We start from the raw sequence: 17,044 nt of genomic DNA on the forward strand, positions 1-17,044 counted from the left end.
TATTAATATATCAGTTTCTTATAATGCTGTAACAAACTATCACAAATTTAATCACTTTAAAACAATAAAAATGCATTCTCTTTTACTTCTGGAGGCCAGAAGTCCAAAATGTATCTTGGTGAGCCTAATAAAGGTGTCAGACAGAGGTGTCCCTTCTGGGGGCTCTAGAAAATAATCTATTTTCTGATTTTTTCCAGCCTTTAAAGTCTGCATTTCTTGGCTCATGTCCACTTTCACCTTCTTCAAAGCCAGCAGTGGATCATCTTCAACTATCTGTCTAACTCTTGGCTTCTGCCTCCTTCTTTCATCTTTTAAGGACACTTGCAATTACATGAGCCCACCAGGATAATTCACAAGTTCTTTAAAATGTAAAATAAAAGATGAATTTTAGAAGCAAGCTAAAACCTGGTAAAGCAACACATAATCTTTTCTCTTTCAGATTTAACCTAACCATGGCTCTAGTCAGAGCATTTTGCCAGTGATGGTGGCAAAAGCTCATGGACCAAGTCCATCTTACTGCCTATTTTTATGTAAATGAAGTTTTACTGGATACAGCACACATATTCATTAATAGATCATTTGTGGCTGTCTTTGCACTAAAATGGCAGAGTCAACTTGTCAAAACAGGACCATATATGTTGTAGAAAGCCTTAAATATTTGTTATCTAGTTCTTTACATAAAAAGCTTGCTGACCTCTGCTTTAGAGTATTTTAATAATCTATAGTCTGTAAGTTTGTAGCCAAATCTACAAACTTAATATTAAAAACCTTCATGATAAAAGCTAAATTTAGTCAATATCCAAACACTGAAAAAAATGACATTAATTCTCAAAAACAAAAAATACAAACAACAGATGCCAATCCAAAAATGTCCCAGATGTTAGGTTTGTAAAGTTGACATTAAAGTAGATATCATGTTCTCCATGTCATAGGGACTACAGTCAAAATAAATGAAAAGATTAAAGTTCTCACTAGAGAAAATAAAGCAATAAAAAGAAATTTTAGAAAGGGAAAATATTTTTGAAGTATGTGTATACAGGATAGGCTCAAGAGCATAATAAAGATTAAAAAGAAAAAAACAGTAAAGTTGAAGTTAGGTTATTTGAAATTATCAATTACAAATAGCAGATAGGAAACATTTGCTTTATTACATATATTATAATCACACAATATATTGCATATTGTTGGTAGTCTCAAAGAATATCAATATATTCTGTGATTATAACATGAAATGGGGCAAGGGGATGTAATGATTGTAACACTTCTACATTTTGTTAGCAATCAGAAAATATTAAAACTGAAAGACTATAAAATCTTGGAGATATTTATAGCTCCAAACCACCATTACAAAAATTATGTATAAAGTGTACTGCCCCAAGAGAAAAGATTGAAATGATTTGCTAAAATATATGCAAAAGATACAAAACAAGAAGGAATGAGAACTTAGGGAACAAATAATAGAATACCAAACCACAAATAAATATCAAAATGGTAGAAATCAAGTTACATAAATAATCACATATATGTACATTTAACAAAATTGTTATCTGTATACTATCTATAGGAAACTTCATAAGGAATCATATAAGGAACGTACAGATAAGGGACTCCCAATGCTCACAGCCCTCCCACACACAAAAAGAAAAACAACCAGGAAGTTTGCATGCCATAAAATCAAAGATGACATCATAGAAAAATTTAAGAAGTTTTTTTTTTTTTAACCTGTGAAACTTCATTCTCCCATTTGAGTACAGCTTGGCACCAGGAGGGATCCCCTCATTGTGACCTTTTCTGTGTAGGAAAAAGAAAAAAAGAGGATCCTAATGGCCCTCATCACTGTGACACATGCAGCTTTAAACACGAGGATTCTCCCAGACTTTATTAACACTGACCTTAACTGATGGATTAGACCAGAGTCTGTGATGCTGCACTTACAGATGAGGAGCTGCTTCTGCTCCTCCAATATATACCCCAAAGGCATGCCTGCATACCTTAGACTTTGCATTGTACCTTGAAGCAGAACTATGACTGAGTTCTAGTCTCTGGAATAAATTATAAACAAATAAACAGACCTAAAGCAGGTTCCAGGGTCAGGTCACCTATGTTGAATTATACAATTAGAATCTGGATTTGTTTTTTCAGTCTTCATTTCCCTTTTCTGTTCACGGGCTAGTTACCTTATTTTCTCTAGTTCTTCGTGAATTGTAGAACTAGAGAAAATAAATATAGTCATCCTTAAGTATTCATCCTCATAATTTTCAATTAAAGAGAAAAGAGTGTCTCCTTTCCATTTGAAAAATTCCCATAAAAGATTGCTTTATCTAGCTAAATTTGGCTTGTGTCAAATTAATAAATGTTTGCAGCTATTACTGTATCCAGGGGGATACTGTTCTACAATTGGCTTGCTTATGTCATGTACCTCTTGGGCAAAGAGGATGGTAGAAAGTCTAACATATGAATGCAAGATTTTTGTATCACTTGAGGGAGAGAAAATATTATTTTTATAATTGTGGCAGGGTAAAAAATCATATTAATGTTTAAGTCATTTCTGATTGTAATCTGCATTAAATTCATGTTAATTATATACATACAAGTATGAATATGTGTACATGTGTACGTGTGTGTGTTTGTATATGTAAACATATTTTTTAATATTTATTTTTATCCACAATGTAGGACAATGGCGTGAATTGAGTTTTAGTGATCTTTTGCAAAGAATGCTGACAATAATTAATAATGCATTGTATATTTTAAAATTGCTTAGACATTAGATTTTAAATATTCTTACTGCAGAAACCCCATATGTAACTTAGGTGACTGATATGTTAATTAGGTTGATTTAATCATTCTGCAAAATAAATATGTATTGAAACATCTCATTGTGTCCTGTAAATATAAGCAATTATATTATTTAGCAATTAAAAATAAAAATTGCTGGGTGCAGTGGCTCATGCTTATAATTCTAGAATTTTGGAAGGCCAAAACAGGCAGACTGCTTGAGCCCAGGAGTTTGAGACCAGCCTAGCTGAAAACCAGTATTAAAAAAAAAAAAAAAAAAAAAAAAAAAAGTTAGATGGGCATGGTAGCACACACCTGTAGTCCCAGCTACTCAGGAGGCTGAGGTGCGAGGATCACCTGAAACCAGGGAGGTTGAGGCTGCAGTGAGCTGTGATGGTATCACTACTGCACTCCAGCCTAGGCAACAGAGTGAGATTCTGTCTCAAAATAAATAAATAAATAAATAATAAAATAAATTTGAAAAATTTAGCATCAAAAAAAGTAAATAAAAGTATAATCTCATCTTCAAATTTGGGAGTTAATTGAGTAATTTTAGAGCTGATTATATATTTTTTTTTAATTTGACATAAATGTTTGTTTAGAACTGAAATAGCAGGGGATGCTATGGGTCAGGATGGAATTTGCAGGGCTATATAGGAACTTGCTCACATCTCTGAGTGTCTAAAAAAGCCAGTACTTTTAGGCTTTTGGTTTCCTGGAAATTATAAGTAGTGAATTCAAACTTAGTCTTTCGCTTTTTCTGGGGCAGGAATCTTGGTACATAGTATTCTATTGTGCAGAATTGTGACCCATACTGTAATTGTTGTGTATATATTTTGTATTTTATTATTATTTTCAACTTTTATATTAGATATAGGGGTATAACTGTGCTAGTTTGTTACCTGGGTATATTGTATGACACTGAGGTTTGGGTTATGAATGACTTTGTCACTGAGGTACTGAACATGGTACGCAACAGTTAGTTTTTAACCTTTGCTCCCCTCCATATCTCCCCTCTCTCTCAGTCCAGGCTCAGGTAGATTCATATTATGGATATAATAGCTTCTCAAATCTTTCTGGGATTCTTTGTTTGACTTTTACTGTTTTGCTGTTGTTTTTTATTTTACTTTAATGTATTTATCCCTTGAATTATCCATTTTCATTAGATTTTTTTTTTTCGTTTTTTATGTCTTGTTCTCTTCCTTTAATTTCTCAAATACCTGGTGTGACAACAAGGAAGCAGTGTATATACCTTGACAGTAAAGCACATCTGTTGCCAGATTTCATTTTAGGAGAGACATACAAAGTACCAACCATCATTCTTGTGAATCAAACAATTGCAGAAAGTAGAAGACTTATATATCAACCTTAAAACTTTCCTTGGTGTTCCCCAGGCTACCAAAACAGATTGCTTAATTATTGTGGGAAAAGCGAACAAGAAGAAGAAATCTCTTATTTTATTTTTTTTCCCAGCAGCACTAAAGTAGTGGGAGGGAATGATAGTCTACTTTGTGACTGTGTGTGTGTATGCAATCACTGTTTCATTTAGAGGTGCCTATTAACACTTTTTTATGCAGTAGCATGTCTTCCATAATTCCTGATGCTGTCAATTTCTGACCTGAGCTGTTTTCTTCAAGAAAGTTTTGCAAGGTGAAACAGCTACTTAAAGCATCTTATGACGTTTTCTTTACCTGTGTCTTCTACCGCTACTGATTCCATCTGGGGTTTCCACTTTTCAAAAATTTATTGAGCAATTATATTTTCCTGAGTTTATATCTTTTTTAAACTTTTACTCTAATAAGGTCTAATAGAAAAAATACAATAAATTCCTGTTTGCTCTAAAATTCTGTTTACTCTAAAATGTTTGGATTTATGTTAAGCATGCAAAGGTTTTAAAATTTATTTTAATATTTTTCATATTTATAAATTATATGTTTATGAATATGTGTTTTTATAAATGTAAAATTTAAAAACGTAGTTAAATATATACAAATGAAATATATATATATATACACACACACAAAATTTAACAACACATAGATGGATTTATTTCTAACATTCTAATACTTCTAAGTAAAGGTATCCAAAACCGAAAAGTATTTTCCATTAATAAAAAAAATGCATTCTATTCATTTTCTGCTCATTTTCTACGTGCAGAAAAACATAATGTGATAGACAGATTCAAGAAGCAGAATTAGCCAGGTGTGGTGGTGCATGCCTGTAATCCCAGCTGCTCCGGAGGCTGAGGCAGGAGAATCTCTTGAACACGGGAGGCGAAGGTTGCAGTGAGCTGAAATGGCACCACTGCACTTCAGGCTGCGCAACAAAGCAAAACTGCACCTCAAAAAGAAATTAAAATTTAAAAAAAGAAGCAGAATTTACCTTAATTTATAAGAAACAAACGGGAAATGCACAATTATTATTTTGAAGTAAACAACAATAAACATGAAATGATATTAAATTACTATATATTTATATTTACTTTTAGGCTAATTATTTTATTAGTAATATATTTTCCATCTCTGTTTAAATGAGCAATTCAGAGTATGGTACAGAAATTAAAAAGGTGGTAAACATAACTTTAAGGAAAATACGTGATCTTAGTTCATTTAGTGTTGCTATAAAGAAATACCCTGTAATCCCAGCACTTTGGGAGGCCGAGGCGGGTGGATCACGAGGTCAAGAGATCGAGACCATCCTGGTCAACATGGTGAAACCCCGTCTCTACTAAAAATACAACAAATTAGTTGGGCATGGTGGCGCGTGCCTGTAATCCCAGCTACTCGGGAGGCTGAGGCAGGAGAATTGCCTGAACCCAGGAGGCGGAGGTTGCGGTGAGCCGAGATCGCGCCATTGCACTCCAGCCTGGGTAACAAGAGCGTAACTCCGTCTCAAAAAAAAAAAAAAAAAAAAAAAAAAAAAAAAAAAAAAAGAAATACCCAAGGCTGGGTAATTTGTAAATAATAGAGTTTTATTTGGCTCACGGTTGTGCAGGCTGTAAAAGAAATATGGCACCAGCATCTAGTTCTGTGGAGGGCTTTAGGCTGTGTTCACTCATGGCAGAAGGTGAATCAGGGCCAGCATATGCAGAGATCACATGATGAGACAAGAAGATAGAGAAAGAGAGGGAAGAGGTACCAGGTTCTTTTTAACAATCAGCTCTCATCGGAACTAACTTACCTTCTACCCCAAGGAAGGCATTAATCTGTTCATGGAGATCTCCCTCCCTGACCCCAACACCTCTCATTAGACCCTCACCTCCCACATTGGGGATCAAATTTCAACATGAGGTTTGGGGAGGAGAACCATCCAAACTATAGCAATATGGTTTTAAACATAGCAAAACAAGGAAAGAGTCTGAGGGGAGAACTTCAAAAGAGAAAATGAAGTAAATGCCAAAAGGAATTTGAAACAGGAAAAAAAAAGAAACAATTAACTATTAGCCATTTAATAAATCTTTTAGGAAAAATCATGATATGCTTTGTAGTAAATTGTATTTATGACCTTAAGCCTTTTTAATAATGTGGAGGAAATGTAGTTAACAATTACAATTACATTAATTATAACATAAGTAATTATTTAACAGTTATTATAATGCTTACATTAATGAATTGAGTGATTATAATTATCATTGTTATAACAAGCAACATATTTTATGTTAATGATGGAATCGAAACAGATAAATTGACATATTCTGAGTAATGAATTGCTATTGTGGAAATAGTTTGTGTGAATATTAATGTCATAATCTCTCATTCTGTTTAGAAAACTCTGGAAATTTAGGTCTGAGGCCAGAAATACTTATCAGATATTTGTTTAACAAAACACTATCGAACTTTTTCAAATATCTTGCAATTTAAGAGATAGTGTGAATATCCTATAACAGTGGATGAAAACCTGAAAATGAATTAGTACAAATAGAAAATATATTGGGACCTTCTATTAATTTTTAATGTATTTTAATATCATATATGAAATGAACAATTAAAGAAAGGAAATTCTGATTTACCTCTCATCCTTCTGTTTTCTTTAAAAATAGACATTTAATTATAACTGTGAAGATGCATTTTATCAACCTACAATTAGATGAAAGACCTGTCTTCATATCCCCACTAATTGATCTAATTAAATGTAATTAAAATAACATGAGCAATGTAATTGAAAATTAGCAAGAAATTAGACATTAGTAAGACCTAGACATTAACAAAACCTAGAGAGACAAAACCTGGTGACAATTATATAAACTTTACTTGGTATAACCAAAAGTCTATTAAAAAATATATATTATATTATAATACAATATAATGTATACATGTTATATAATATATATTTCTATGTATTATATATAATAGTATATTTATACTATTCATATTGAATTTTTAATGTTCACTACTTGACAGAAATTATGTTAAACCTGTGTATTAATTTGGGGAGCTTGGCATCTTTACTATGTTCAATCCTCTAACCCAAATGTATATTACATATGTCCCTCTTTATATTTAGATTTCATTTCACTACTTCTAACACCATTTTCTAGACTTTAACAAAAAAGTTCAGTATGTTTTCTTAGATTTAACTTTTTTTAGAATTAGAAATACGTAAGCATGTTTTTGAGTAATTATAAATGATAAATGTATTTTTAATTATTATATAAATACATTCATTGCTAGTATATAGATCCAAAGTGAATATCTCTATGTTGATCTTGTTATGTAGTGACCTCGTTGTTGGGACTCATTATTTCTAGGAGGTTATTTTGTTTAGTTAAGGTTTCTTGAGATTTTCTTTGTTGGTACTTGCATTATTTGCACATAGACAGAGTATTGTTTATTCCTTTCTGCTCTGTATATCTTTATTTCTTTTGCTTACCTTATTGCATAGCTTAGAATTCCCAGAACAAAGTTGAGTAAGAGCTGTGAGGGCATATGTTCTTTGTCTTCTTTCTGATCATAAGGGAGAAAATATCATGTTAGTAGTTTTTATTTTATTTTTTAAGGATGCTCTTTATCAAGTTGACAAAGTTTACCTTTATTTCTATTCCTCTGAGAGTTTTTATCTTGCATGAGTGTTGAATATTGGTCCCGAGTTCCTCCCTGCCCCATAGGTTGATATGATGTTATTTTGTTAAACTTTACTATTAATATGGTAAGTCACACTGAATGATTTTTGAATATTGAACCAGACTTGTCTGTGTCCCTGGAATAAATATTACATGGTCATGATGTATCACTCCTTTTTATGGCTGTATTATATTTACTAATACTTTTTCATGGATTATTGTGTTTATATTCATAATGGGTATTAATTAGTCTGTAATTTTCTTTATTATATTATATTTATCTGGTTTTAATATCCAAGTTTCATAAAATAAATTGGGCAGTGCTTTCTCTATTTTTCCATTCTGAAAAAGACTGTAGAACTAGTGTTAATTCTTTAAGTCATTGGTAGTATTCTCTAATTAAATGATGAGCCATAGAGGTTTCTTTCTGGGGAGTTGTTATCTCAACTGCCTTAGTAGTTATACAGCTATTTAAATTATTTATTTCTTGTTGGATAATTTATAGTAATTTTTATTTTTCAAGAAATTGCTTCATTTTATCTTAGTTGTCAAATCTATGTGTATAGAGGTCTCTGTAGTAGTCCCTTATTATCATTTTGAAGCCTGGTTTCATTCCTGATATTGGTATATTGGTATTTTGTATTTCCCTAACTCCTGTTCCCCTTCTATCTCTGACAGTTTTGGTTTTCTTCCTGATTTTATCTATTTTTTCTATATCCAATTTCTGTTTATATCTTTATTCTTTACTTTTTGTGCATAATTATTTGGGTTATTTTGTTCTTTTTTTAAAGGTCTTGAGATCAGAGCTTAGATGATTGATTTTAGACTTTTTCTCCTTTCTAACAAACATTTAGTGTTATAAATTGTCCTAGTGCAGCTGGGCAGGTGACTTACACCTCTAATCCCAGCACTTTGGGAGGCTGAGGCGGGCGGATCACGAGGTCAAGAGATCGAGACCACTCTAGCCAACATAGTGAAACTCAGTCTCTACTAAGTCCCAGCTACTTTGGAAGCTGAGGCAAGAGGATCGTGTGAACCCGGGAGGCAGAGGTTGCAGTGAGCCAAGATAGAGCCGCTGCATTCCAGCTTGGTCAACAGAATGAGACTCTGTCCTTCCCAAAAAGAAAAATAAAAAATAAAATAAAAATAAAAAATAAATTGTCCTAGTGCTTTAGCTTATCCTAGTGACTGATATTTTGTATTTTCTTTTTTTTTTTTTTCTGTGCAATGTGTTCTTCTCTTGAGATGGTCTCTTTGAACTATGGATTATAGAGAAGAAAGGTATTTAGTTGCTAAAAGTTTGAAGATTGTCTTTTTATCTTTCTGTTACTGATTTCTAGATTGTTTCCACAGTAGTAAGAGAATATAATCTGTATGGTTTTAATTTTAAAAAAATTTGTTGAATTTGTTTTATGTTCAGGATATTGTCTTTCTTAGGGTATATTCCATAGGCACTTAAAAGTGAGTATTCTATTCTTGCTGGGTGGAGTGGTCTATAGATATCAGTAAGAGCCTGTTGGGTTCTTCTGTTTTCTTGCTTTTCTCACTTGTTTTATCATTGTTGAGTGAGATAACTCATTTATTATACATAGGTTTGTCTTTTTCTCCTTTTGGCTCTATCATATTTTTATTCACATAATTTGCTGTTCTGTGGCTTGTTTCACATACGTGTGGAATTGACTTTTTTTTTGCCGTATTGCCATTTTTTAATTACTATATAAAATATCTTTCTGGTAATATTCTTTGTTCTAAATTCTACTTTACCTTATATTAGTAGCCATCCCTGCTTTGTTTTGAAATGATCACATAATATACTTTTTTTCCATCTTTTTGTTTTCGAGCTATGCATATCATATTTGAAGTAAGGTTACTGAAGACTGTGTATCATTGGGCAATATTTTTCAATCAACTATGCCAACTCCTATCTTGAGTTGTCTCAGCTATTCAGAGAATTTTCAGTTAATTTAATGGCTATGTTAGAATTTAGTACTGACGTTTTATTTTAGTTTTCTGTTTGTTTTCTTTGTTTTTAATTTCTTAGGTTTAGATTGTTTGCCTTGTTGTGGGTAACTTGAACAATGTTTTAAGATTTCATTTTGATTTATGTGTACTGTGTTTCAGTGTGTCCTTTTCACCAGGATATTCTTAATGCTCCCCTCAGTTTGTCTAAAATTTAAATATGTTTCTTCCTGACTATGGACCCTTGACATCCCTTTTCTTATAGAGAATTAACTTAGAAAAACTTTCCATTGTATTTTTTCTGCATATTTCAAATGTAAATCATCTCCCAGCTCCGTGACAGTTATACCATCCAGGAATATCTTTTATAAGGATCTGATAGCCATCCTTTTGAAATGTAATCTTCAAGTTAGATAGCATACATATTATCTTCCAGTCTATGGGAAGTTAGGAGCTTAAATTCTTTAAGTGCCAATTAGCAAACTCAGGTTGCCCAATCACATTGGCCAACTTCCCCCCTAATATCCTCCAGAACTTTTCCACTACCTCCCCACCGTGCTTAAAGACTCTCCTGTCTTTTGTAACAACAGAGGTACGTTTGATCTCTCTCCTAATGCAATAGTCTCCCTACTTTATTGCAATAGTTTTGAATAAAGCCTTCCTTGTCATTTTTAACAAGCATCTGGTCCAGTTTCTCTTTGAAACTTTATATAGTTTTTACAGTGGTTGCTCTAGGTTTTTTATATATAGACAGATAAATAGACAAAACATCACAGTCTATTGATGTTGCTACTTTATCAGTTCAAAGGAAGTATAAAAACCCTAATCTCTTTATGTCAGTTTATCCTCATTTTTAAATTTTAAAAATATTTTCTCTAGGTTACATTTGTAATCACATCAATAAATATTACCGTTTGTCTTTCAATAAGCAAACAAATTTAGATAACTCAAGAACAGAAAGGAAGTCTATTGTATTTACCTATAAATTTATTTACCATATTTTTTTTCCTTTTTCATGTTCTAATTTTACTTTATTGTTATCTTTCTGTCTAGAAAACTATATTTAGCCATTTTTAGCATAGATTTGCTGGAGAAAAATTCTCTTCGTTTAACTTTTTCTGAGAATGTCTTGATTATCTGTTCACCCTAAAGGTTATTTTTGTCTGACATGGGATTCTGGGTTGACACTTGAAAAATGTTGTGCTGCTTCCTCTGTCCTTCATGGGTTTTAATGAGAAATCCACTGTCACTTGAACTATATTCCCCTTAACGTGTCATTTCTCTCTCATTGTTTCCCAGTGTTTTTCTTTGTATTTAGTTTTCAGCAGTTCGACTATGCTGTGTCTTGTCTTGATGTAGAATCTTTAGTTTATCCTGGGTTGGTGTTTTCTCTGCTTCTTGACTCTGTAGGTTTATATGTTTTGCCAAATTAGGGAGCTGTATTAGGTCCATTCTTGCATTGCTATAAAGAAACATTTGAAGTTGTGTAATTTATAAAGAAAATACATTAATTGGCTCACAGTTCTGCAGTCTGTACAGCAAGCATGGCACCGGACTCTGCTCAGCTTCTGGGGAGGCCTCAGGAAACTTACAATCAAGGTGGGTAGTGAAGGGGAAGCAGGCATATCATGTGGCCAGAATAGGAGCAAGAGAGATCAAGGGAAGTTGCTACAGACTTTTTTAATAAGCAGATTTCATAATAACTCACTCACTATCACAAGAACAGGATGGTGCTAAACTAATTATGAGAAACTGCTCCCATGATCCAATCACCTTTCACCAGTTTCTATTTGTGTCACATTGTATAACATTGTACCATCAAATGCAACATGAATAAGACAAGGAAACACTCTGTAACTGCAGACAGAGACACTCTGATGTTAAATTGCAAAGATACTGAATATATAATTCTGTATCAGTGAGATAATAAAGATTGAGAAGAAAAATAGTCACTCTAACACAATTAGTATTATGTCTAGAAGTGAGAAAGTAATTCTGCCTGAAAAATCTTCCCTATTAATATCTGTTCCACCAAAACAAAAGTAAATTATAACATTAGAACAGTTACTGAATGTGTAACCACTTGGAAATTCTAAAAAATCTTTCAAATGCAAAGTGTATGTCTTAAAATTATAAAAATAATAACTAATGGATAGATAAAAGCATTGATTATTACATCTACCAGCATATTTTAATTTAGATAGGGATCTCTAGAAGTAACCAAGGGAAAAAATATTTGCAAGAAAGCATGATGTATCATGCTAAATTGCCAAAGCCAACACCGTTAATTTGTAATAAAATAAAATGGAAATTTGTCAGTTACTTAGTTTGGCTAATTACACTTATCAAACTTATATGAACTCCCTAATTCCTAAAGCTTCACTTATTATTATGAAAACCCAAATGGGGTACATTCTATTTTAAAAGGCATATCTAATTCACACTGGGTAGAATAACTCTTTAAAGAAATAGCCAAAGTTTATATTGACATGCAGAAAATGAAGTGGAAAATTGGGATAATTATTTAGATAAGTCATGTGAAAAATAATATTAACCCTTGACCCAGTTACTTGAAATACTAGAAAATTAAAATGAATCCTAAAAGAGCAGAACAAGTGTTGCAAATCTCTTAGCCAATTTCTAATAAGTTTATGCCACAGTATATCATGATTTGGAAAGAAAAATATATTCATAGTTTGTGATGCTATAGATCTTATATCATGTTTTCACTTGACTTTCCTACTTTGTTGCTATTGAGAATATTTTCTCAGTTAAAAGCTCCATAATTTTAACTGTTTCTAAATCTTTTGGGCTTAGAATATGCACATTTAAAGAAGTGACAGGGATAGCTTTGCTGTTATTAGATAAGGTTTATAGACTGCCTTACTTTTATACTTTTGGACTGTGATATTACATATTAGACAAATAACTCTTTCTCAGCCTGAATTTATGAAGCACACCACCACCTTTTAGACAACTCTGTCAAACTAGAATGTAACTAGGAAATACTGATGACCCATTATGGTAAAACTAATACAATTACTAAGTTCTACAAATGGAAACTAAAAGATCACTTCCAAGTCTTGTTTATTTAACAATAGCAGCTAATGTACACTGTGTAATAAATATATTTCTAATATTGGAGTAGTTGCTTTACAGGTATTATATTTTTAAATTCTTGCAAAAATCTGATCAGTTAAATTCAATTACAGCCGATGTCCAGATAAAAAGAAGAAGGCTTAGAGATTTTGACACGTTGGCAAGATCCATTCAGTACATAAAGGGAAGAATGCAAATAGTGTTCATTTAGAACCTTAAATTCAATTCCATATTTTATGTAATTTCTCATGTGTATAATAGGTGATGGGAAGGAGCTAAATGATTTAATATGAAAAAATATTAAATTATATATATTTTTAAATTTCATGTCTAGTATATTTAGAACATTTAGAATGTCTCCTGAAACAATAAATTGTGTGCTGATGGTAGCTTATTTGGAAAGTGATCCCAGGAAGAATAATGGAAAAAATGGTACAGTGAATCAGAAGAACAATGTCCAGAAAAAAAATGTTATTTTATTAAATTCTCTGGTGTTAGGGATAACTGGGACTCAGTTTCATTGGTTATAATCCCAGGAACCTTGTAGAATGTTCCTCAGATGTGAATCACCAAAGAATGAGAAGTCCAAATCCTTTATCAAACACCCTTTTCCCTGGTTGAAGTTTACCTCTATGGGCATTAACAACTCTGAGCTAAATTAATACTATGTGTATTCTAAGTGGCATTTTGTGTCTCTGGAAAAATTAAGACTCTACAGTTTAATCTTAACATAGAATAAATTAATGCCATGTATATCATTTATATACATTTCACTTGGGCATTCAATATATATTTATTAAGTTAGGCATTAAGCTGGAGGCTGTATAATCCAGATATGACCTCCAATAAAACTTGTAATTTAAATGAGGAGTTCTGTAAATTTAAGCTGGAAACTGTGGTAAGTTTTATAAAGGCTGAAGTGAGAATGCTATGTTACTGAGGAACTACATAAAGTAGCAGGAGGTCTACTTTACAAATACGTGATTTTCTAATGCCTCACTGAAAAAGTGAGTTCTATGCTGATTCCTGAAGGAGGGGAAACATCGAATCATATGAAAGATTAGGGGAAAATTATTCCAGGCATACAAAATAGTATGGAAAGATAGAAGGCAAAGTGATGGTTTTTGTTTGTTTGTTTGAGACAAAGTCTCACTCCGCTGCCAGGCTGGAGTGCAGTGGCACGATCTGGGCTCACTGCAACCTCTATCTTCCACATTCAAGTGATTCTCCTGCCTCAGCCTCCCGAGTAGCTGGGACTACAGGTGTACACCACCATGCCCGGCTAAATTTTCTGTTTTTAGTAGAGATGGGGTTTCACCATGTTGGCCAGGATGGTCTCGATCTCTTCACCTCGTGATCCTTGGACTGGGCATCCCAAAGTGCTAAGCCACCACACCCAGCCAAGCTTTGCCTTTCCTTTTCCCTTCCCCTCCCCTCCTTCCCTTTCCTCCTACCCCTTCCCCACCTCCTCCCTTCCCTTAACTGGAGTCTCACTCTATCACCCAGGCTGGAGTGCAGTGGTGTGATCTTGGAGCTGTAAGCTCCACCTCCTGGGTTCAAGCAATTCTCCCTGGCTTGGCCTGCTGAGTAGCTGGGACTACAGGTGCCCGCCACAACACTGGCTAATTTTTTATTTTTATTTTTTAGTAGAGACAGGGTTTTGTCATGTTGACCAGGCTGGTCTCGAACTCCTGACCTCAGGTGATCCGCCTGCATCCAGCCTTCCAAAGTGCTGGGATTACAGGGGTGAGCCACCATGACCAGCCCACAGGCAGAGTTTGGCCTTAGCTCAATGTGTTCTAGAAACTGAAGGAAGTTTGGTAAGATTGGAATTAGGGACTGACGGGTAGGAAGAGTACACTGTAAGGTAGGAACAGTGGGTGAGAGGTTTGGCATTCATTGCAAGTGCTGTGGGAGCCACTGAATGCTTTTTAAGCAGGGAAGCAGTCTGATGTGATTTTAAACACAGGTACCTAGAAGTCTCAAGTTGGCAATACTGAAAATAAAATCATATTGGAAGAAGAAAATGCTATTCTGAGAGTGCAGAGGGAAATTGATTAAAATATAATGCATGTTTCAAAATGAAATATCAAATTGATGAGATTTCTAAAGACTATATTTTATTTCTGTACTCATGAATTATCTAACATGTACTTCCGAAGAGATTTGGATGAATTATCAAGGAAAGAGAAGATAATTATTTTGCCAAACAGATAAACCGATTTTACCTCAAAGATGAATTAATAAGTATGCTTAATATGTTCTTTTTTAAACCCTATTTATCCATATATATACAGTTTGAGTGCAAGATAACTATGAATAATATAGCTGGATTTTAACAGTCCATGTCTGAAGACATTGACATTAATTATTAAAAAAGTATATCAAAAAGTAAGAGATAACTTTCACTGATTTTAAACTATTACTTAATTATTTAAAATGTTACAACAAGTCAAAGACTTAAAGAATTAGATAAATACATTATAAATTTTTAAATGCTTTTATTTTGAACTTTGGGGAGAATGAAAAAAATATCTAAATTAAATTATATCTAAAAATGTTTGATATAAACCTGAGATTATGGTATGAAAGCATAATTCATGAAAGACCTTTGTTAGACACATAGATAAGACATTTACCATCTTTCTTTTAACATTAAGTGGAATATGAAAATTTATAAAAGGCCGAACTAAAAAAAAAAAATAGAATTACATAAACTATTTCAGAAACTTGAAGAATTTATGGATACAATTTTTCTGAGAAAGGGAACAAATTTGAAACCTTCTGAGCATTCTTGCCTCATGATAATTTTGTAGATATAGTATATACATTCAAAGCATTTACTAGCTTAAATGTTTAAGGATTGGGTGAAATCCATTATATACTAAGCATAATGCTCTTTAGATTTCCTGACATAAAAACAGAAAAATGTATTTTTATTTAGAGTCTCAGCATTCAGCATACAGTATACTTAAGAAAAAAAAGTATGGGCTGGGTGCGGTGGCTCACACCTGTTATCCCAGCACTTTGGGGGGCCTAGGCGGGTGGATTACCTGAAGTCTGTAGTTGGATACCAGCCTGATCAATATAGAGAAACCTCATCTCTACTGAAAATACAAAATTAGCTGGGCGTGTGGCATATGCTTGTAATCCCAGATACTCAGGAGGCTGAAACAGGTGAAAAGCTTGAACCTGGGAGGTGGAAGTTAGGGTGAGCTGAAATTGCGACATTGCATTCCAGCCTGGGCAACAAGAGCAAATCTCTACCTCAAAAAAAAAAAAAAAAAAAAAGGAAAAAAGAAAATAATATATATGCCTAACAAAACTTTTTTCTTATTTGGAATTTGCAGAAATACTTTACTTGTAATACAGATTTATACTTTGGCATTTTTTTTTATTAAATACATAGGAGGTCTTGAAGTATAAATATTAATTTCTTTCAAATGAAGGTATTAAGACTTAGATAGGTGTGAGATCTCAAAACAATTTATTCAAATAGATTCCTAGTTTTGAATTTATTTTTATAAATTTTTATGGTGACCACTTAATGTGATGAATATGTTAGTTTTCAACTGTATAGATTTCTTTATATCAAATACTTATTCATTTTTTAAGCAGTTTATCTTTAATTTCAACAATCAACTATAAAACAATAGAAGGAAGGATAGAACTTCAAGGTGCAGTTATGGTGAAAATATTTTGGAAAGTTTGACAAACATATAGATGAGTAGTAACAGACTTAGTAGAACTAGAAAATATCAAATCATTAAGTGGATATAAGGGAAGATTTAAAAAAATAGCCTGAGCTCTAAAGCAGAATCCTCAAAAAATTAAGAAAATACCAATACCTGGAATGAGAAAATGGAGATAACTAAAGAAGAATTGAAACTTATTAAGACATTTGATCCTAAAATTTCCTTCCAAACTCATTTCACTGGTGTTTTGCTTTTCCCCAGAAAGCTGAAGATTTACTCATTGGAGAGGGAAAAGCAGAGAATCTATCCACTGGGTGACCACAGCCAGAGTTGAGAACATGAGTACAGTATCTAAAACAAGGGAATTTAGCAGTTGTGAAAATATCATATGCTGAATGCAGAGAGTTCCTAACATTTTATGCTGAATGCTAGGGACTCTCAGCATTCTAGAACC

This window comes from Aotus nancymaae, unplaced genomic scaffold (genome assembly GCF_030222135.1).
Source record: "Aotus nancymaae isolate 86718 unplaced genomic scaffold, 86718_ANA_hifiasm-v0.15.2.pri h1tg000036l, whole genome shotgun sequence".
Taxonomy (NCBI): Eukaryota; Metazoa; Chordata; class Mammalia; order Primates; family Aotidae; genus Aotus; species Aotus nancymaae.